Below are 23298 nucleotides of genomic sequence, written 5' to 3' on the forward strand. Positions count from 1 at the left end.
ACAGTAATCCTCTTTTGCTTGTAAGAAAACCTCATCACAACACATGAACTTCTCTGCGCTCTGTTTTTAGGTCTAGTAATTTTTCTTTTGTGAACCTTGGTTTGATCCAAAATAATTACTGCAAACTGTGAAACTTGTTTGTCCTATACTTAGGAAAAATCCATAACTTGTTAGACTTGCTAGTCATGGCGGCTCTAACTACCGGCTTAAGGAAGTGATAATCTGAACTTCCTCTGTTAGTTGAAATAACACTGATGGCTTTAAAACACTTATGGCGGCTTACTAACCCGGATGGAAATATCCTTATACCATTAGGCCCCTTCATAAGTCGCCATAGTTCATTCCAGCAATATTCTTTCTGCCCGGCTTAAATTTGAACCAGCCTTATTTACCTTGCATTTAGGCTTTCAAACATAATGGCGCCCAAGGCACCTACCACTTGCAATTGGGTGAAATCCATTGTCACTGACAGCACTTTAGATGACTTCGTCAAAACCGTCTATCTGCCCAAGAAAGAAATCATGCCTTACCGTGCTCCTCACCCGGATGAAGAAATCCCTCAGCTCAAAGACGGAGAGGTTGTTGTCTTTACCGATCATATGAACCGGGGCTTTACTCCTCCCGGTTCAAAAATTTTCAGAGATGTGCTGAATATTTTTGACCTTCACCCACAAGACATTGGACCCAATTCCGTGTCTAACATCTGCAACTTCCAAGTGTTCAGCGAAGTTTACCTTGGTGAAGAACCAAACTTGTTACTTTTCAGAGAGCTGTTCTATTTGAACCGCCAGACAAAGTGTGCCAGTGGTCAGAGCTTGGAACTTGGTGGGATTTCAATTCAGCGCCGCAGGGATGCACTTTTCCCCTATGCAAACCCGCCAAGCCATCCAAAAGATTGGAACATGACGTGGTTCTACTGCAAAGATACCTCCCCAGCTGACGAGAATCCTCTGCCCGGCTTTTGTGCCCTCCGTCTTGACACATCATTTGCCAGATAAGATTACTTCCGCAGAACACAGATCCCTCTCTCCTACCATAGCCAAGATCAAAGCTCTGTTGGGGAACGGGTTGACGGGTATTGACCTGGTTCGAGTCTGGCTTGCCTGGCGAGTTATCCCATTAAGCCGCCGTACTGTTTTAATGTGTGAATACACTGGCGCCAAGAATGACCCCCTGCGCCATAGCTCTGTCGACTTACCTGCTCACGTTGTTGATGACATGACCAAATCTCTTCTCAACGAGACTCTGGCGGATTGTGGCAGAGTGGGTCTCGCTCCGTTATGCAAAGACAACCCGGCACCAAAGGTAGAAATCACCCTATATAAAAATGTTTACCTTATTTTCTTAATGCTTCACCCATATTCACAATATACTTAATACTTGCAGGCGGGTGATAAATTTTGGAAAGTTAAATATGATCATGAAGCGGCTAAGCAAGCCAGGAAAGAAAAGAGAGTCACCAGGAAAGAAGCTGCCCAAAGGAAGGGCAAGAAAGCTACTGCTTCCGACTTGCTTCGGCTGTCAGACTCTTCTAAGTCAGAGGTAGCCCTTGATTCCCTTGGCTTATTCTTTAATCATCTTATTGACACTGATCATCAGCAGGAGGACACTGGGACAAGCCGTAGCAAGGCTGACGAGGTAACTATCCTTTCCTCTGACTCCGAGCCTTTGCCAAGACAGAAAATCCGTAGAGTAACCCGGAAAGTAAGATTTTCTCATCCTCTAGCTCATCACGATCCTCAATTTCTTTTGAAGCGGCAAATTCATGAGAGCCGGAGGCAGACCCGTGTTGGGGAACGTAGTAATTTCAAAAAAATCCTACGCACATGCAAAGGATCATGGTGATGCATAGCAATGAGAGGGGAGAGTGTTGTCCATGTACCCTCGTAGACCGACAGCGGAAGCGTTAGAGCAACGCGATTGATGTAGTCGTACATCTTCTCGACCCGACCGATCAAGCACCGAAACTACAGCACCTCCGAATTCTAGCACACGTTCAGCTCGATGACGTCCCTCGAACTCCGATCTAGTCGAGTGTCGAGGGAGAGTTCCGTCAGCACGACGGCGTGGTGACGATCTTGATGTTCTACCGACGCAGGGCTTCGCCTAAGCACCGCTATGATATTATCTAGGTGAATTACCGTGGAGGGGGGCACCGCACACGGCTAAGAGATCCAAGGGATCAATTGTTGTTGTGCCTATAGGTGCCCCCCTGCCCCCGTATATAAAGGAGCAAGGGGGAGGGGGTCGGCCGGCCAGGAGGGGCACGCCAGGAGGAGTCCTCCTCCCACCGGGAGTAGGACTCCCCCCTTCCTTGTTGGAGTAGGAGAGAAGGAAAGAGGGGGAGAGGAGGAAGGAAAAGGGGGCTGCACCCCTTGTACAATTCGGACCAGAGGGGGGCCGCGCACCTCCTTCCTTTCGGCCTCTCTCCTCTATTCCCGTATGGCCCAATAAGGCCCATATACTCCCCGGCGAATTCCTGTAACTCTCCGGTACTCCGAAAAATACCCGAATCACTCGGAACCTTTCCGAAGTCCAAATATAGTCGTCCAATATATCGATCTTTACGTCTCGATTATTTTGAGACTCCCCGTCATGTCCCCGATCTCATCCGGGACTCCGAACTCCTTCGGTACATCAAAACTCATAAACTCATAATATAACTGTCATCGAAACCTTAAGCGTGCGGACCCTACGGATTCGAGAACTATGTAGACATGACCGAGACACGTTTCCGGTCAATAACCAATAGCGAAACCTGGATGCTCATATTGGCTCCTACATATTCTACGAAGATCTTTATCGGTCAAACCGCATAACAACATACATTGTTCCCTTTGTCATCGGTATGTTACTTGCCCGAGATTCGATCGTCGGTATCTCAATACCTAGTTCAATCTCGTTACTGGCAAGTCTCTTTACTCGTTACGTAATGCATCATTCTGTAACTAACTCATTAGCTACATTGCTTGCAAGGCTTATAGTGATGTGCATTACCGAGAGGGCCCAGAGATACCTCTCCGACAATCGGAGTGACAAATCCTAATCTCGAAATACGCCAACCCAACATGTACCTTCGGAGACACCTGTAGAGCTCCTTTATAATCACCCAGTTACGTTGTGACATTTGGTAGCACACAAAGTGTTCCTCCGGTAAACGGGAGTTGCATAATCTCATAGTTGTAGGAACATGTATAAGTCATGAAGAAAGCAATAGCAACATACTAAACGATCAAGTGCTAAGCTAACGGAATGGGTCATGTCAATCACATCATTCTACTAATGATGTGATCCCTTTAATCAAATGACAACTCATGTATATGGTTAGGAAACATAACCATCTTTGATTAATGAGCTAGTCTAGTAGAGGCATACTAGTGACAATATGTTTGTCTATGTATTCACACATGTATCATGTTTCTGGTTAATACAATTCTAGCATGAATAATAAACATTTATCATGATATAAGGAAATAAATAATAACTTTATTATTGCCTCTAGGGCATATTTCCTTTAGTCTCCCACTTGCACTAGAGTCAATAATCTAGTTCACATCGCCATGTGATTTAACATCAATATTCATATATGTATATGATTAACACCCATAGTTCACATCGTCATGTGACCAACACCCAAAGGGTTTACTAGAGTCAATAATCTAGTTCACATTGCTATGTGATTAACACTCAAAGAGTACTAAGGTGTGATCATGTTTTGCTCGTGAGAGAAGCTTAGTCAACGGGTCTGTCACATTCAGAGCCATATGTATTTTGCAAATATTCTATGTCTACAATGCTCTGCACGGATCTACTCTAGTTAATTGCTCCCACTTTCAATATGTATCCAGATTGAGACTTAGAGTCATATGGATCGGTGTAAAAGCTTGCACCGATGTAACTCTTTACGACGGGCTCTTTTATCACCTCCATAATCGAGAAATATTTCCTTAGTCCTCACTAAGGATATTCTTGACAATGTCCAATGATCTACTCCTAGATCACTATTGTACTCCGTTGCCAAATTCAGAGCAAGGTATACAATAGGTCTGGTACATAGCATATCATACTTTATAGAACCTATGACTGAGGCATAGGGAATGATTTTCATTATCTTTTCTATTTTCTGTCGTGGTCGGGATTTGAGTCTTACTCAATTTCACACCTTTGCAACACAGGCAAGAACTCTTTCTTTGACTGTTCCATTTTGAACTATTTTAAAATCTTGACAAGGTATGTACTTATTGAAAAACTTATCAAGCGTCTTGATCTATCTCAATAGATATGCTCAATATGTAAGTAGCTTTACTAAGGTCTTTCTTTTAAAAACTCTTTTCAAATACTCCTTTATGCTTTCCAGAAAAATTCTACATCATTTCTGATCAACAATATGTTACTCACATATATTTATAGAAAGGTGGTAGTGCTCCCACTCACTTTATTGTAAATACATGCTTCACCGCAAGTCTTTATAAAACTATATGTTTTGATCAACTTAGCAAAGCGTATATTCCAACTCTGAGATGCTTGCACCAGTCCATAGATGGATCGCTGGAGCTTGCACATTTTGTTAGCACCTTTAGGATTGACAAAACCTTCTGGTTGCATCATATACAACTCTTCTTTAAGAAAACCATTAAGGAATGCAATTTTGACATCCATTTGCCAGATTTCATAAAATGTGGCAATTGCTAACATGATTCGGACAGACTTTAAGCATCGATACGAGTGAGAAAAAACTCATCGTAGTCAACATCTTGAACTTTGTTAAAAACCTTTTTCGACAAATCTAGCTTTGTAGATAGTAACACTACTATCAACGTCCATCTTCCTCTTGAAGATCCATTTATTTTCTATGGCTTGCCGATCATCGGGCAAGTCAATCAAAGTCCACACTTTGTTCTCATATATGGATCCCATCTTAGATTTCATGGCTTCAAACCATTTCACAGAAACTGGGCTCATCATCGCTTCCTCATTGTTCGTAGGTTTATCATGGTCTAGTAACATGACTTCCAGAATAGGATTTACCATACCACACTGGCGCGGACCGTACTCTGGAATACCTACGAGGTTCTGTAGTAACTTGATTTGAAGTTCCATGATCATCATCATTAGCTTCCTCGCTAATTGGTGTAGCAATCATTGGAACTGATTTCTGTGATGAACAACTTTCCAATTTGGGAGAAGGTGCAAATTACCTTATCAAGCACTACTTTCCTCCCACTCACTTCTTTATAGAGAAACTCCTTCTCTAGAAAGGATCCATTCTTAGCAACGAATGTTTTTGCCTTCGGATCTGTGATAGAAGGTGTACCCAATAGTTTCCTTTGGGTATTTTATGAAGACGAACTTCTCCGATTTAGGTTCGAGCTTATCAAGTTGAACTTTTTTACATAAGCATCGCAGCCCCAAACTTTTAAGAAATGACAACTTTGGTTTCTTGCCAAACCACAGTTCATAAGGAGTCGTCTCAACGGATTTTGATGGTGCCCTATTTAAAGTGAATGCAGCTGTCTTTAATGCATAACCCCCAAATGATAGTGGTTAATCGGTAAGATACATCACAGATCGCACCATATCCAATAAAGTGCAATTACGACGTTCGGACACACCATAATGCTGTGGTGTTCCAGGTGGTGTGAACTGTGAAACTATTCCACATTGTTTTATATGAAGCCAAACTCGCAACTCAAATATTCTCCTCCACGATCAGATCGTAGAAACTTTATTTGCTTGTTACGATGATTTTCCACTTCACTCTGAAATTCTTTGAACTTTTCAAATGTTTCACACTTGTGTTTCATCAAGTAGATATACCTATATCTGCTCAAATCATCTGTGAAGGTCAGAAAATAACGATACACGCCGCGAGCCTTAACACTCACCGGATCGCATACATCGGTATGTATTATTTCCAATAAGTCAGTAGCTCGTTCCATTGTTCCGGAGAACGGAGTTTTAGTCATCTTGCCCAAAAGGTACGGTTCACAAGCATCAAATGATTCATAACCAAGTGATTCTGAAAATCCATCTTTATGGAGTTTCTTCATGCGCTTTACACTGATATGACCCAAACGGCAGTGCCACAAATAAGTTGCACTATCATTATCAACTTTGCATCTTTTGGCATCAATATTATGAATATGTGTATCACTATGATCGAGATCCAACAAACTATTTTCATTGGGTGTATGACCATCAAAGGTTTTGTTCATTTAAACAGAACAACAATTATTCTCTGATTTTAAATGAATAACCGTATTGCAATAAACATGATCAAATCATATTCATGCTCAACGCAAACGCCAAATAACATTTATTTAGGTTCAACACTAATCCCGAAAGTATAGGGAGTGTGTGATGATGATCATATCAATCTTGGAACCACTTCCAACACACATCGTCACTTCACCCTCAACTAGTTTCTATTTATTCTGTAACTCCTGTTTCGAGTTACTAATCTTAGCAACCGAACAAGTATCAAATACTCAGGGGTTACTATAAACACTAGTAAGGTACACATCAATAACCTGTATATCAAATATACCCTTGTTCAGTTTGCCATCCTTCTTATCCACCAAATATTCAGGGTATTTCCGTTTCCAGTGACCATTTCCTTTGCAGTGTAAGCACACAGTTTTAGGCTTTGGTTCAGCTTTGGGCTTCTTCGTGGGAGTGACAACTTGCTTGTCATTCTAGTTGAAGTTCCCTTTATTTCCCTTTGCCCTTTTCTTGAAACTAGTGATCTTGTCAACCATCAACACTTGATGCTCTTTCTTGATTTCTACCTTCGTCGATTTCAACATCATGAAGAGCTTGGGAATTGTTTTCATCATCCCTTGCATACTATAGTTCATCACAAAGTTCTACTAACTTGGTGATGGTGACTAGAGAATTCTGTCAATCACTATCTTATCTGGAAGATTAACTCCCACTTGATTCAAGCGATTGTAGTACCCAGACAATCTGAGCACATGCTCACTAGTTGAGCGATTCTCCTCCATCTTTTAGCCATAGAACTTGTTGGAGACTTCATATCTCTCAACTCGGGTATTTGCTTGAAATATTAACTTCAACTCCTAGAACATCTCATATGGTCCATGACATTCAAAACGTCTTTGAAGTCCCGATTCTAAGTCGTTAAGCATGGTGCACTAAACTATCAAGTAGTCATCATATTGAGCTAGCCAAACATTCATAACGTCTGCATCTGCTCCTGCAATAGGTTTGTCACCTAGCGGTGCATTAAGGACATAATTCTTCTATGTAGCAATGAGGATAAACCTCAGATCACGGATCCAATCCGCATCATTGCTACTAACATCTTTCAACACAATTTTCTCTAGGAACATATCAAAAATAAACATATGAAAGCAACAACGCAAGCTATTGATCTACAACATAATTTGCAAAATACTACCAGGACTAAGTTCATGATAAATTTAAGTTCAATTAATCATATTACTTAAGAACTCCCACTTAGACAGACATCTCTCTAGTCATCTAACTGATCACGTGATCCAAATCAACTAAACCATGTCTGATCATCACGTGATATGGAGTAGTTTTCAATGGTGAACATCACTATGTTGATCATATCTACTATATGATTCACGCTCGACCTTTCGGTCTCCGTGTTCCGAGGCCATATTTGTATATGCTAGGCTCGTCAAGTTTAACCTGAGTATTCCACGTGTGCAACTGTTTTTCACCCGTTGTATTTGAACGTAGAGCCTATCACACCCGATCATCACGTGGTGTCTCAGCACGAAGAACTTTCACAATGGTGCATACTCAGGGAGAACACTTCTTGATAATTTAGTGAGAGATCATCTTAAAATGCTACCGCCAATCAAAGCAAGATAAGATGCATAAAAGATAAACATCACATGCAATCAATATAAGTGATATGATATGTCCATCATCATCTTGTGCTTGTGATCTCCATCTCCGAAGCACCGTCGTGATCACCATCGTCACCGGCGCGACACCTTGATCTCCATTGTAGCATCGTTGTCGTTACGCCATCTATTGCTTCTACGACTATCGCTACCGCTTAGTGATAAAGTAAAGCAATTACAGGGTGTTTGCATTTCATACAATAAAGCGACAACCATATGGCTCCTGCCAGTTGCCAATAGCTTCGGTTACAAAACATGATCATCTCATATAATAAAATATAGCATCACGTATTGACCATATCACATCACAACATGCCCTGCAGAAACAAGTTAGACGTCCTCTACTTTGTTGTTGCAAATTTTACGTGGCTGCTACAGGCTGAGCAAGAACCGTTCTTACCTACGCATCAAAACCACAACGATAGTTTGTCAAGTTAGTGTTGTTTTAACCTTCTCAAGGACCGGGCGTAGCCACACTCGGTTCAACTAAAGTTGGAGAAACAGACACCCGCCAGCCACCTGTGTGCAAAGCACGTCGGTAGAACCAGTCTCGCGTAAGCGTACGCGTAATGTCGGTCCTGGCCGCTTCATCCAACAATACCGCCAAACCAAAGTATGACATGCTGGTAAGCAGTATGACTTGTATCGCCCACAACTCACTTGTGTTCTACTCGTGCATATAACATCTACGCATAAAACCAGGCTCGTATGCCACTGTTGGGGAACATAGTAATTTAAAAAAAAAATCCTACGCACACGCAAAGGATCATGGTGATTCATAGCAACGAGAGGGGAGAGTGTTGTCCATGTACCCTCGTAGACCGAAAGCGGAAGGGTTAGAGCAACGCGGTTGATGTAGTCGTACGTCTTCACGGCCCGACCGATCAAGCACCGAAACTACGGCACCTCCGAGTTCTAGCACACGTTCAGCTCGATAACGTCCCTCGAACTCCGATCCAGACGAGTGTCGAGGGAGAGTTCCGTCAGCACGACGGCGTGGTGACGATCTTGATGTTCTCCCGACGCAGGGCTTCGCCTAAGCACCGCTATGATATTATCTAGGTGGATTACCGTGGAGGGGGGCACCGCACACGGCTAAGAGATCCAAGGGATCAATTGTTGTTGTGCCTACAGGTGCCCCCCTGCCCCCGTATATAAAGGAGCAAGCGGGAGGGGGTCGGCCGGCCAAGAGGGGCACGCCAGGAGGAGTCCTCCTCCCACCGGGAGTAGGACTCCCCCCTTCCTTGTTGGAGTAGGAGAGAAGGAAAGAAGGGGAGAGGAGGAAGGAAAAGGGGGTTGCACCCCTTGTCCAATTTGGACCAGAGGGGGGCTGTGCACCTCCTTCCTTTCGGCCTCTCTCCTCTATTCCTGTATGGCCCAATAAGGCCCATATACTCCCCGGCGAATTCCCGTAACTCTCCGGTACTCCGAAAAATACCCGAAATCGGAACCTTTCCGAAGTCCAAATATAGTCGTCCAATATATCGATCTTTACGTCTCGACCATTTTGAGACTCCTCGTCATGTCCCCGATCTCATCCGGGACTCTGAACTCCTTCGGTACATCAAAACTCATAAACTCATAATATAACTATCATCGGAACCTTAAGCGTGCGGACCCTACGGGTTCGAGAACTATGTAGACATGACCGAGACACGTTTCCGGTCAATAACCAATAGCGGAACCTGGATGCTCATATTGGCTCCTACATATTCTATGAAGATCTTTATCGGTCAAACCGCATAACAACATACATTGTTCCCTTTGTCATCGGTATGTTACTTGCCCGAGATTCGATCGTCGGTATCTCAATACCTAGTTCAATCTCGTTACCGGCAAGTCTCTTTACTCGTTATGTAATGCATCATTCCGTAACTAACTCATTAGCTACATTGCTTGCAAGGCTTATAGTGATGTGTATTACTGAGAGGGCCCAAAGATACCTCTTTGACAATCGGAGTGCAAATCCTAATCTCGAAATACGCCAACCCAACATGTACCTTCGGAGACACCTGTAGAGCTCCTTTATAATCACCCAGTTACGCTGTGACGTTTGGTAGCACACAAAGTGTTCCTCCGGTAAACGGGAGTTGCATAATCTCATAGTTGTAGGAACATGTATAAGTCATGAAGAAAGCAATATCAACATACTAAACGATCAAGTGCTAAGCTAAAGGAATGGGTCATGTCAATCACATCATTCTACTAATGATGTGATCCCGTTATTCAAATGAAAACTCATGTCTATGGTTAGGAAACATAACCATCTTTGATTAATGAGCTAGTCTAGTAGAGGCATACTAGTGACAATATGTTTGTCTATGTATTCACACATGTATCATGTTTCCGGTTAATACAATTCTAGCATGAATAATAAACATTTATCATGATATAAGGAAATAAATAATAACTTGGACACGGAGCTCTCCTCCGGCTTACCAAATACTCCAAGAAAGCGCCGAAACGAGGTTATCTCTATTTTAACTAAGTTTTACCGCTTGGCGGGTCTCTTTCGTCAACCACTCAATTCCTCTGACTAGGATTATCAGGATACTCCCCCTCCCTCCGGCGAGTCACTGCAGTCCAATTTGTCGACTTTCAAGACTGTACCAGGGTATAATAAACCACTCACTTTTGTAGTTATTGTAATCTTCTTACTTCTGTATTAATCTTTTTATTTGAATGCAGTGGTCAAGCTAAACCCAGCAAGAGGGTTAGAAAGAATAAACCGGCTGATGAAAGAGCCGCCACTGATGAGCCGGCTCTTGAAACGACCGTGCCGGAATCAAGCACTCATGAACCGCCACCTGAACCAGCACAAGATGTGTCACCTCCTACTGACCTGCCTACTGACCAAGGAGCTTCCGAGTCAGAAAATCCCCAACCTCCAAGCCCAACCCGGACAGTTGATCCTTCCAATACGGATGTTGAAATCACGGGAACCGGACATGCTGACCCGGGGAGGCCAACCGTGCTGGCCAAATGCCCTGCTAAGGAAGAACTTCTGGATCAGCGCCGAGTCAAGATGGATGTCACCAATTATGCTCATATGAGTATTGGAGATGTCTTCTCTGGCTATATGAGCCAAGTGCACAACAATCGGAACCTCGAGATTGACATGGTGAAGCAGATGCATCATAAATTCGAGGTATAACCCGTTTTGTCTTGTTTCTTATCCTTCCATATGTTAGCCCCCAAGTCTACTGCTTAAGATACTTATGCTGTAGGCTTAGAAACAAATTTGACAACATAACAAAAGAATAAACGTCCGGCTTACCATGTAGTCCCCAAGGGGCGGCTTAACCAATATGGTTGAGCCGGCTCTTTATAGATAGTCTTATGGATATTTTAAACAACGATATGCATTAGCCCCCAAGTGCCAAGTGTTATTGTTTACAAAATGCTTGGGACTTACTTATATGAATCACCATATAATAAACCGTCGTAGAAAAGAAAAACTCTGCAAGACATTAGCCCCCAAGTGTCAAGTATGTTGCTGGCAAAATGCTTGGGACTTTAATACTGCATAAACAACTTACTTGATTGTATACTTGCACAGGCTACCACGAGTCAACTCGAATCAGAGGTGACCTATTTGAAGAGCCGCCTTGAATTCCAAGAGTCAGAACTTGAGAAGGCCAACAATGAGTTCGAGTTCAATGTTTCTGAACAGGATAAACTAAAGAAAGACTTTGAAACGGAAAAGAAAGCCTGGGTGGATGAGAAGACCGCATTGATAAGCCGAGCTGAAAAAGCAGAAGCGGCTCTTGAAGAAGTCACTGGAGAATTGCCTGGGTTAAAGCGCCATATTTCACAAATGGTCGCTGCCATCTTCGGTAAGTCGCCTTGCTGTTGTGTTCATATCGTAAGTCGTGCAATAGAGTATGTGCCAGAATTTAACTTTCCTGAATATGCTTTGTACAGGCCCTAGAAGAGCAAATTTAAACCACAACATGCTGACGAAGCGGAAAGCCGTGTATACCTTGGTGGAACAATTGTACACCGGGTCACAACGTACCCTTGCTTCGGTGGCCTTATCCAATGAGATTCCAACCCTTCTACCACGGGTCTTGAGTAAGCTTTCAGTCCTTCCGTAACGGATCAATGAATTGAGACGGTCAGCTGCAAGGGCCGGAGCAATAAACGCTCTAAGCCGGGCTAAGGCCTGGCTACCTGAATTAGACCCGGAGGATATCGCCATTGGTTACCCAAGTCTCAAGGAAGATGGCACGCCGTTTGAGGATGCGGATTTCCTTGCCTGTGTCAAAGAGGTACGCCCCGTGGCGACTTTGATAGCCACTAAAATAGATTACACCAAGTACCAGGCGGGTTATGATGAACAAGGACGAAGGATTCCGACACCTGAATATGACGTGACCAGTCTGATTCCCCCAATCCGTAAGTATACCTTTGCTCCTGAAGTTGACCCGGCAGGTCTTGTTGATGATGAAGCAGAATTTGAAGCCTTAAACAACATTGACTGGTCATCATCAACCTTCCAGGAAAAGGAGCAGAGTGCAAACGTGGAGAGGGCTAACCCGGACGCTTCCGGCCAATCCTGAAGGTGAAGCTGTCATGGCGACTCAGTACCTGGTGTAAAAAACAATCCATACTATTTGGACTTAATAATTCCTGTAATAGGGTAGAGATAACTCTATTGTGGCCATGCCATCGTGCATGTTTTGATGTGAAACATTTTTAAGCCGCCTTGTTATATTCGTGCACACAATTGATTATTGTTGAAAAAACTGTTCTTCAAATAAACTGCTAGGCCAAAAATGCGATCAAAATAATCATAGACTAGCTGGTTGATAAAAACACAACTATAATAAAAATTTCCACTGGCCCCACTGGTTCATATGACCCGGCCGGTAAGGATGAAGATCCGATATTTGGATACCCGGAAAATACCTTGATACTTAAGGGTTGGCGACTCATCAGTCGATATTGAACCGGGTTACAGACATTATATTTATAACTATAAGCCTCGGGAAAAATCTTAAGTCAAACAATGGGGCTTCCAAGGATAACTTAAATCACAAAAGAGAAATAACAATGGCAAGGCTACTGATTCGGATACGATCGGTGAACCGTCCCAGAGGGGTTTAAACTAGGATTCGAATACGATCATGTAGCCCCCAATGGCTTTGGCATTGTGCCGATCAAGAGGGTACTGACAGCTGTGTTCTCTTTGGTTCGAATACGACCTATGTTTGAACAGGAAGCCCCCTAATGACCTTGAGAGTTTTTTAACGACTCTGATTCGAATACGATCAAAGTCGGTTCCAAAATGGGGTTAAGCTATTATTCGAATATGATCAAGAAGCCCCCAAGTGAGCTCGGCAATGTGCCAATCAAAAGGGTATCGACAGCTATGTTCTCTTCGGTTCGAATATGACCTATGTTTGAACAGGAAGCCCCCTAGTGATCATAATTTTGAACAGCTAGATTCGAATACGTTCGTAAGCCGGATCAGAGCGGGCTGAGCCGGATCAAATATGACCCGCCCCCGAACGATCATGTGATAAAATGATGACAATAATAATGACAAATTTACCTTGTGAGAAGGGAAAAAGGACAGAGGTCCTGCTTTATTATTTATCATAATATATACATTGACAAAATATGTACATCAGTGGAGCCTATGGCTCAAGTGTAGTAGGGCCGGAGATGAGCAATGTTCCACGGCCTCCGGGTCTCTTCCTCCGACTCACGTGAGTCTTTGTGCTCTCGAACGTCAATAAGGTAATATGACCCATTGTTCAAATTCTTGCTGACCACGAATGGCCCCTCCCAAGGTGGGGATAACTTATGAGCATCAGTTTGATCCTGGATGAGTCGGAGCACTAAATCACCTTCCTGAAAGGATCTAGACTTAACTCGGCGGCTGTGATAATGACGCGAGTCCTGTTGATAGATCGCCGAACAAGCTGCTGCCAAGTCCCGATGTTCATCCAACAGATCAAGAGCATCCTGGCACGCCTGTTCATTGTCTTCCTTGACATAAGCCGCCACACGAGGTGAATCATGATGGATGTCACTAGGGAGAACCGCCTCAGCTCCGTAGACCATGAAGAAAGGCGTATAACCCGTAATCTGTTAGGAGTAGTGTTGATGCTCCATAACACAGAAGGTAACTCCTCAACCCAACAACCCGGCGTCCGTTGCAAAGGGACAAAGAGCCGGGGCTTAATTCCTTTCAGGATTTCTTGATTGGCTCTCTCGGCTTGACCATTGGACTGAGGGTGAGCCACTGATGAAATATCAAGCCGGATATGCTCACGTTGACAGAACTCTTCCATGGAGCCTTTAGACAGATTAGTGCCATTGTCAGTTATAATGTTGTGTGGAAAACCAAAACGAAATATCACCTTCTTCATGAATTGAACCGTCGTGGCTGCATCACACTTACTGACCGGCTCTGCCTCAATCCACTTTGTAAACTTATCAACTGCCACCAAAAGGTGAGTCTTTTTATCTTTGGATCTCTTGAAAGGCCCAACCATGTCAAGCCCCCAGACTACAAATGGCCAAGTAATTGGAATCATCCTCAACTCTTGAGCCGGCACATGAGCCCGTCTTGAGAACTTCTGACAACCATCACATTTACTGACCAGATCCTCTGCGTCTGCATGAGCCGTCAGCCAATAAAACCCATGACGAAAAGCCTTAGCCACCAGAGATTTTGACCCGGCGTGATGACCGCAATCTCCTTCATGAATCTCACAGAGAATTTCTTGGCCTTCTTCAGGAGAGATGCAACGCTGAAAAGCCCATGTAACACTGCAATGATGTAACTCGCCATTGATAATCGTCATGGACTTAGACAGCCGGGTTATCTGCCTGGCCAAGGTTTCATCCTCGGGCAACTCGGCCCGTGTCATATAAGCCAGATATGGCACCGTCCAATCTGGGATGATATGAAGAGCCGCCACCAACTGTGCCTCAGGGTCAGGAACAACCAAATCTTCCTCTGTAGGTAGCTTGACAGAAGGGTTATGTAAAACATCCAAGAAAGTATTAGGTGGCACCGGCTTACGCTGAGATCCCAGCCGGCTTAAGGCATCAGGCGCCTCGTTCTTTCTACGGTCAATGTGTTCCACCTGATAACCCTTGAAGTGCCCCGCAATTGCATCAACCTCCCGGCGATAAGCCGCCATGAGAGGGTCCTTTGAGTCCCACTTGCCTGACACTTGCTGAGCCACGAGATCTGAGTCGCCGAAGCACCTTACCCGGCTTAAATTCATCTCTTTAGCCATCCGGAGACCATGGAGCAAGGCTTCATACTCAGCTGCATTGTTAGTACAAGGAAACATCAACCGAAGTACATAACAAAACTTATCACCCCGAGGGGAAGCCAAAATAACTCCAGCCCCCGAGCCTTCCAATTGCCTAGACCCATCAAAATGAATTGTCCAATAGGTATTGTCCGGCTTGTCATCAGGCATCCGCAATTCTGTCCAGTCATTGATGAAATCCACCAATGCTTGAGATTTAATAGTTGTGTGTGGCACATATTTTAAACCATGAGGCCCAAGCTCAATGGCCCATTTGGCGACTCGCCCTGTAGCCTCTCTATTCTGAATAATATCCCCCAAGGGGGCAGAACTAACCACAGTGATGGGATGGCCCAAGAAGTATTGCTTAAGCTTTCGGCTGGCCATAAACACCCCATAGACAAGCTTCTGCCAGTGCGGATATCGCTGCTTGGACTCAATCGGTACCTCACTGATGTAATAAACCGGTCACTAAACCGGGTGCTCCTTGCCAGCCTCCTTGCGTTCCACCACAATAGCCACATCGGCAGCACGTGTGTTAGCAGCCACATATAGGAGCATGGGCTCCTTATCAATGGGAGCAGCAAGAACCGGCGGCTCAGCCAACTGTCTCTTCAGATCTTCAAAGGCAGCATTGGCAGCGTCACTCCAAGTAAAGCTATCCATCTTCTTCATCATCTGATACAGCGGCATAGCCTTCTCCCCTAACCGGCTTATGAACCGGCTTAAGGCGGCGATACGACCCGCCAAACGCTGGACATCATTAATACACGCCGGCTTGGCCAGGGAGGTGATGGCTTTAATCTTCTCTGGGTTAGCTTCGATGCCTCTGTTAGAAACCAGAAAGCCCAAAAGCTTGCCTGCAGGCACACCAAAAACACACTTAGTCGGGTTAAGCATCATCTTGTAAACCCGGAGATTATCAAAGGTTTCCTTGAGATCATCGATCAAGGTCTCTTTCTCTCTGGACTTAACCACTATGTCATCCATGTAAGCATGAACATTGCGTCCAATCTGACCATGAAGACAATTATGTACGCATCGCTGGTAAGTCGCCTAGGCACTCTTGAGCCCAAAAGGCATTGAAACATAGTAGAAGGCTCCAAACGGAGTGATGAACGCCGTCTTCTCCTGGTCCTTAACAGCCATCTTGATCTGATGATAACCAGAGTAAGCATCCAAAAAGCTCAATCGCTCACAACCCGCCGTGGCATCGATGATCTGATCAATACGAGGGAGAGCAAAAGGATCAGCAGGACAAGCTTTGTTTAAGTCTATGTAATCCACACACATACGCCAAGTGCCGTTTTTCTTAAGAACAAGCATCGGGTTAGCCAGCCACTCTAGATGAAACACCTCAATGATAAACCCAGCCGCCAAGAGCCGGGCCACTTCCTCACCGATAGCTTTCCTTCTCTCCTCATTAAACCGCCGAAGAAATTGCTTGATCGGCTTAAACTTTGGATCAATATTAAGAGTGTGCTCAGCGAGTTCTCTCGGTACACCCGGCATGTCTGATGGCTTCCATGCAAAAATGTCCCGATTCTCACGGATGAACTCGATGAGCGCGCCTTCCTATTTGGGATCCAAATTAGCGCTGATACTGAACTGCTTGGATGAATCGCCTGGGACAAAATCGACAAGCTTAGTCTCCTCCGCCGACTGAAATTTCATGACCGGCTCATGCTCCGTAGTTGGCTTCTTCAAATATGTCATATCCGCCGGGTCAACATTGTCCTTGTAGAACTTTAACTCTTCCGTCGCGCAGGCCGACTTAGCATAAGCTGCGTCACCATCTTCATATTCTAGAGCCACCTTGCGGCTCCCGTGCACCGTAATGGTTCCCTTATAACCCGGCATCTTGAGCTGCAAGTACACATAACACGGTCATGCCATGAACCTGGCATAAGCCGTCCGCCCAAACAAAGCATGATATGGGCTCTTGATCTGAACTACTTCAAATGTTAATTTCTCGACTCTGGAATCATATTCATCCCCAAATGCTACCTCCAACTCTATCTTGCCGACCGGATACGCCGACTTACCAGGTACAACTCCGTGGAAAACAATGTTGGACTTCTTAAGGCTCTTATCAGTCAGCCCCATGCGACGGAAGGTCTCATAATAAAGGATATTGATGCTGCTACCTCCATCCATCAGCACCTTGGTGAACTTGTATCCACCCACTTGAGGGGCCACGACCAGGGGCGTAGCTACATACAGCTACCCGGTGTCACTGGCACCGGGTCCAATCTACACTTGCTTAAGATAATCCATTGATTTAGTGTGTAGGTCATTGATTTTTTGATGTGTTCTTCTATGTGGACACCAGGTAATCTTCAGTCTAGGTCCGCCCCTGGCCACGACCAAGGCTAAGTGACCCGGATTGTAAACCCGGGGAGGGTGATCCTCTCTGCTCCATACTATATGCTGTTCAGACCACCTCAAATAACAAGGGATTGCCGGCTCAACCGCGTTCACGACCCTCTTATGAAGCTTCTTGTCCCGTTTACACAAACTTGTGGCAAACACATGATATTGCCCACTGTTCAGCTGCTTTGGATTGCTCTGGTATCCACCTTGTTGCTGCTGTTGACTGCCCTGGTCAGCCTGTTGGTTATATCCACCCTGGTTTCCATGGGAATTTGGAAAATTGGAATTTGACCTGCCGTCCGGGCCATGAAAGCCGCCACCACCTGAGCTGCCCGGGCCATTGTTACCGTCAAACACATTGGAGTTCTTGAACGCCTTCATAATCGTGCAGTCCTTCCATAAATGTGTAGCCAGCTTCTCCTTAGTACCGTGTCTCGGACAAGGTTCATTCAACAACTGCTCAAGTGTGGGTCCTGACCCGCCAGACCGAGGAGGTGGCCTTCCCTTGCGCCGCTGGTTATGACCCTGCGCATTGGTGTTAGCCACAAAATCCAAGCTACCGTCAGCCTTACGTTTGTTACCTCCTTGACTTGCCGGGTTGTGCTGAGAGCCCTTGCTGTTGCCGTTCCTCTTTCCCTTCCCTGCCTTCTCATCATCAGACTCGGGATCCTTGGTACTATCAGAATCAGCATACTTGACCAGAGCCGCCATCAGCGTGCCCATGTCATTGCACTCACGTTTTAGTCGCCCCAGCTTTTGTTTCAAAGGTAAGAAACGGCAATTCTTCTCCAACATTAAGACTGCAGAGCCGACATCCATCTTATCAGATGAATGTATTATGGCCTTAACCCGGCGTACCCAATGGGTTGTAGACTCACCCTCTTCTTGCTTACAATTCGTCAGGTCCACGATCGACATGGGCTGCTTGCACGTGTCTTTGAACTTCTGGATGAACCGGGCCTTTAACTCTGCCCATGAACTGATTGAATTAGGTGGCAGGCCTTTCAACTAGGTGCGGGCGGTTCCATCCAACATCATGGTGAAGTACTTAGCCATTGCTGCGTCAGAAACCTCCAACAACTCCATAGCCATCTCGTAGCTCTCAATCCATGCCCCAGGATGTAAGTCGACTGTGTAATTCGGCACCTTCCTCGGCCCTTTAAAATCTTTAGGCAACCGCTCGTTATGCAGAGCCGGCACCAGACACGGGACTCCTCCAGTCCGGGTGGCTATACCTGCCTCAACAGAAGTCGCCGGGTAAACCGGATATGGCTGATAAGCCGTCAACTGAGCCGCTTGCTCAGCCGCCCGTTCAGCCTCTTGCCGTAGTCTCTCTTGCTCCACTAAGTTAATGGCCTCATGACGCGGCAGGTTACCCCCACCTGGCTGGTCACGGTGTCTAACATTGCTTGATACGACTGCTGAATCCATGTGTCTGCTATAACTCGGGCTTCGGCTTGGACGAGGGGTCGAGTGGATCCTGTCTCGGCTGTATGAGTACGCCTCCTGCTGTACCAAAGCTGTCTGAAGAAGTTCCCTGACCCGACGGGTTTCAACTGCAGTTGGAGAGTCGCCATCAATTGGGAGAGCCGCCAATCGGGTTACCACTGCTATCATGTTTTCCAATGGGTTGGAGTAATGACCCAGAGGGGTTGGTACGTACTGAGGTGGCGCCATGTTTACACGGGGAGGTCCCATCACCGGTGACTGAAATGGTGCTCCGTCGCCGGGTATCGCAACATGGTCTGGCCCTATGCGCGGAGGGAGCCATGGCGGGTTGCCTGTCTGCGGGATGAGCCACGGAGGGTTACTGGGCCCTGCTCCTGGCGTGTTAAAAAGGTTTCGAGGGTCATAAATCGGGGGAAGTCGGGACTGGGTCTTCTGATACCTTCTCCTCATGACCTCATTAGCCGCGTTCTGGTCTTGTGTAAGCCGGAAAGTGTGCGCCTGGATTTGCTGAGCCTGAACATCCAGAGCCGCCCGCTCTGCGGTTATCCTGACATCTTCTGCTGCCAGGTCTTCCTTAGCTTGTGCCATATCCAACTTTAATTGTGCCACTTCCGCATCATGACTAGCTTGATCCGCCGGGCTGACTACGGCGGTTAACAGGGTGGTCAGCTTGTCGGTGAGATCCATTAACACCTGAGCCGGCGAACGCACAGGGCCTCCTGCCCTGGCTGCCGCTGACCCGGAAGTTATGGCTGTTGCAGTTGCAGAGTCTTGGATGGGTTGGGTGCTGGCCATGAAGATCCCGACCCTGCTCGGCGGCTCAAGACAATCCGGAATACTGCTACCATTGGAACAGCTGCCAAGCCCGCCATCCTGCAGTTGGTACAACGAATCTGTCTCACCTGTGGACAACTCGCCGTTAGAGTATATGGCCGCCTCACCATCAGAGGCAGACCTTTCAGAGAGTCCTCCGTGGATGCATCCCACGAAGGCACGCTTCACAGCCGGCGGAGCCTGGGCGGGTCTCGCACGCTGAGCCGTCTCGACGAGGTTGGCGCAGATGTCCGGCTCAGGGCCCGGCTCGCCGATCTTGCCGATGAAGACGTGTATTCCGCCGAAGGGGACCCGGTACCCGTACTCAATTGAGCCGGCCTCGGGGGCCCAGCCTGCATCGTCGATGTAGAGCTTGCTACGATGACTCTTGGTCATCCGGCCCACAGTGTATCCCTTGAGCCCTTCGAAGATGCCCTTCAAGAACTCAAATCCACCGTGCGTTGGCCCCACGGTGGGTGCCAACTGTCACGGAATTGTCACATCACATGTCCTAGCCAAAGGACTTAGTCGTGGAGCCATCGCAACTAGGAATCTTGAAGGGGTTAATTGGGACAAGAGACACGAGAGGTTTATACTAGTTCGGCCCCTTATGATGAAGGTAAAAGCCCACGTCTAGTTGTGATTGGGATTATGTATGTTTCGATAACCAGGAAGCAGAATCGCTTGACCTAGCTCTCGAGTTATTGTTTTTGTACCCTAAACCACCGCCAGGTCGTCCCTTTATATACTGAGGTCGACGCCCAGTGGCTCTACAGAGTCCCGACCGGCTTATAGATCGTATCCGGCTCGGTCTCTTAATCTTTCTTGCCTTACAGTACAAGTCGCATGAATAAGGCGGTTTAACACTACATGCCTTAAGTCACCTCTGGGCCTTTGGGCCTTTACTAAGCCGCCATCTTCAAGCTTGAGCTTCTGTCTTCAAGAATACTTGTAGGTATAACCCGGCTCCTTCTGGTGGGTCATACCTAGTAGTTATATCCCCAACAAACACCGCAGCCAAGATCTCCTCGTCATCATCAGACGAGGAATCGTCGGAGTCGTAAAGGGATTGTCGAAGAAGAACTCGTCGGCGGAGTCCATTTTGTACCTTGGCAAACTGTCGAACAGCTTGCGGGCATCGACGAAGAAGCTGGCCGACGAAGAGACGGGCGCCTCCCTTGGACCTGGCGACTGGCTTGGCGGCGTCCGATGAGCGTGCCGACGTTAGTACATCGGGCGTTGTCAGACGAAGGAGCTGGCCGGGGCGGGGAAGCGGCTTCCTGCTCATGGCGGCGTCGGGGGGTGGGGTGGGGAAGCTTCGGTGCCCCGGCGATGTGGGAGGTGGGGTCATTGTGGGGGAGGTGTGTCGGCATCGGCTGCTTGGTAGAGACACCGGAAATGGGCGGCAGCGACGGTGAGGGGCCGAGTGCGGGCGAGGGTTTGATGTCAAGGGGTGGGAGAGGATGGCCAATGTGCCACCGACTGGCGGGCCAGGAGGGTACGTGGCACGCAGCCGTCTCATGTCTACGCTGACGCAAATCAGGCTCAAAATTGGGCCTGGAATGGGTCGGCAGGCGGATGAAAAGCGGACACGTGTCCGTTTGGGTCGGCACGTTGGGCCGACTTTTCTATCCGCAACCCAAACGGACGCACACGAACGAAATGGGTCGGCGCATTGGAGTTGCTCTTAAACCGCCCGCAACTGTCCGGACGTTTGTCGTCCAACGCAGGCCTGTATCGGCTCGCCGGGCGGTCTAGACGTAATTTTTTTGGCAAACCCAAGACAAACGTGTGGGGACTTTGCGGGAGTCCGGACAGCAGCCACGTAAGCCTCTGACACCCCTGTCCCACCCAAAGCCCTTCCCGGACCCCGCACCTCCATCCTCCCCATTTTCTCTCCTTCCTTCTCTTGCCTTTGCCGCCGCTCCACCATCCCGGCCGCCACGCCACACCCCGGTCAGACCTTTACATCTCCGTCACCTCCTGCGTTCTAGCCAGGCTCTGCCCTGCTTCTCCTCCGTCCTCGTTCAACCCCTCTCTTCCGGCCGCCCCGTCAGGTACCATTTGCTACTGCTATACTAACCATTCCCGGCAAATTTTCGATGAATTGTTGGAGCTAAAAAAATTGGACCTTCTTCTCTCACGTAATGGATTCTAATTTGGAGTATATATACGAGCACTATGTTGAGTCATCTGATGGCTCGTCTGACAAGGGGGACTACACGGATGAGACGGCGATGATGCAGATGGTCCTGGAAGACGCGGAGCGTGCGGATGAGCATGTTCTAAATTTCAAGGGATCGATCAAGGGTCATCGAGTGCTCAACCGAAACAGTGTGTGTGGACATTTGATACTGATGGACGACTACTTTGCCCCCGATGCACTCTTCGATAACCATTTTCGTCGGTGTTTTCTGGTGCACGAGACTGTCTTCGATCGTTTGTACAATGGTGTATGGTCCTATGATGACTACTTCATCTTAAAGAAGGACGTCATGATAACGATTGGGTTCTCTAACTACCAGAAGTGCATGGCCGCACTCCGGATGCTTGCATATGGCACGACCGTTGATTCATGGGACGAGTACCTACAAATGTCTGAGAGCACATGCAGAGATGCCATGGTCAGGTTTGCAGCTGCCATGGTCGAGGTGTTTGGACCTCGGTACCTGAGAGAACCAACTGTGACAGACACCAAGAGGCTCTTGCCAATCTCAAAAGCCAAGAGGGTGGCCAGGATTGCTTGGATCTCTTGACTGCATGCATTGCAAATGGAAGAACTGCTCGAAGGCTTTACAAGGGCAATCAGTGCCATGTTAAGAAGCTCACCATCATTCTTAAAGCAGTTGTATCACATGGTCTTTGGATTTGGCACGCTTTCTTTGGCATGCCCGAGTCTCACAATGACATCAGTGTGCTGCATCGATCACCATTGTTTGCGAGGCCGACTGAAGGGAAGGCTCCTTCTTGCCACTATAATGTCACTGAAGCTACTATCTGGTTGACGTGGTTGACGATATCTATCCTCCGTGGGCTACCTTTGTCAACATCTTCTCTAACCCAATTGACCAAAAAAAGTCTCACTTTGCCGAAAGACAAGAATCAACTAGAAAGGATGTCAGGAGGGCATTTGGAGTTTCGTAGGCCTGTTTTCCAGTTGTTCATGGATTTGCTAAACAATGGGATCCAAAGACCTTGCGGGAGGTTATGACATGTGTGATCATGCACAACATGATCGTCGAGGATGAGAGTGAGGAACTTGTCGCGGCCCTACAATTTGAGAACGTAGGTGATCCTATCGATCTCCCATACCACAATCTGGCCATTTGAAGAATTTATTCAAATGCATTAATAAATGCGGTATCGAGCAACTCGTGAACAATTGAAGAAAAAAAATCTGATTGAGCATCTATGGGCGATTAAAGGGGTCAACAATGTTGGGATGTAATGTTTGAATTTTTTAAAATTTGAACTACCGCTGCATA

This window comes from Triticum aestivum, chromosome 5B (genome assembly GCF_018294505.1).
Source record: "Triticum aestivum cultivar Chinese Spring chromosome 5B, IWGSC CS RefSeq v2.1, whole genome shotgun sequence".
NCBI classification, from domain to species: Eukaryota; Viridiplantae; Streptophyta; class Magnoliopsida; order Poales; family Poaceae; genus Triticum; species Triticum aestivum.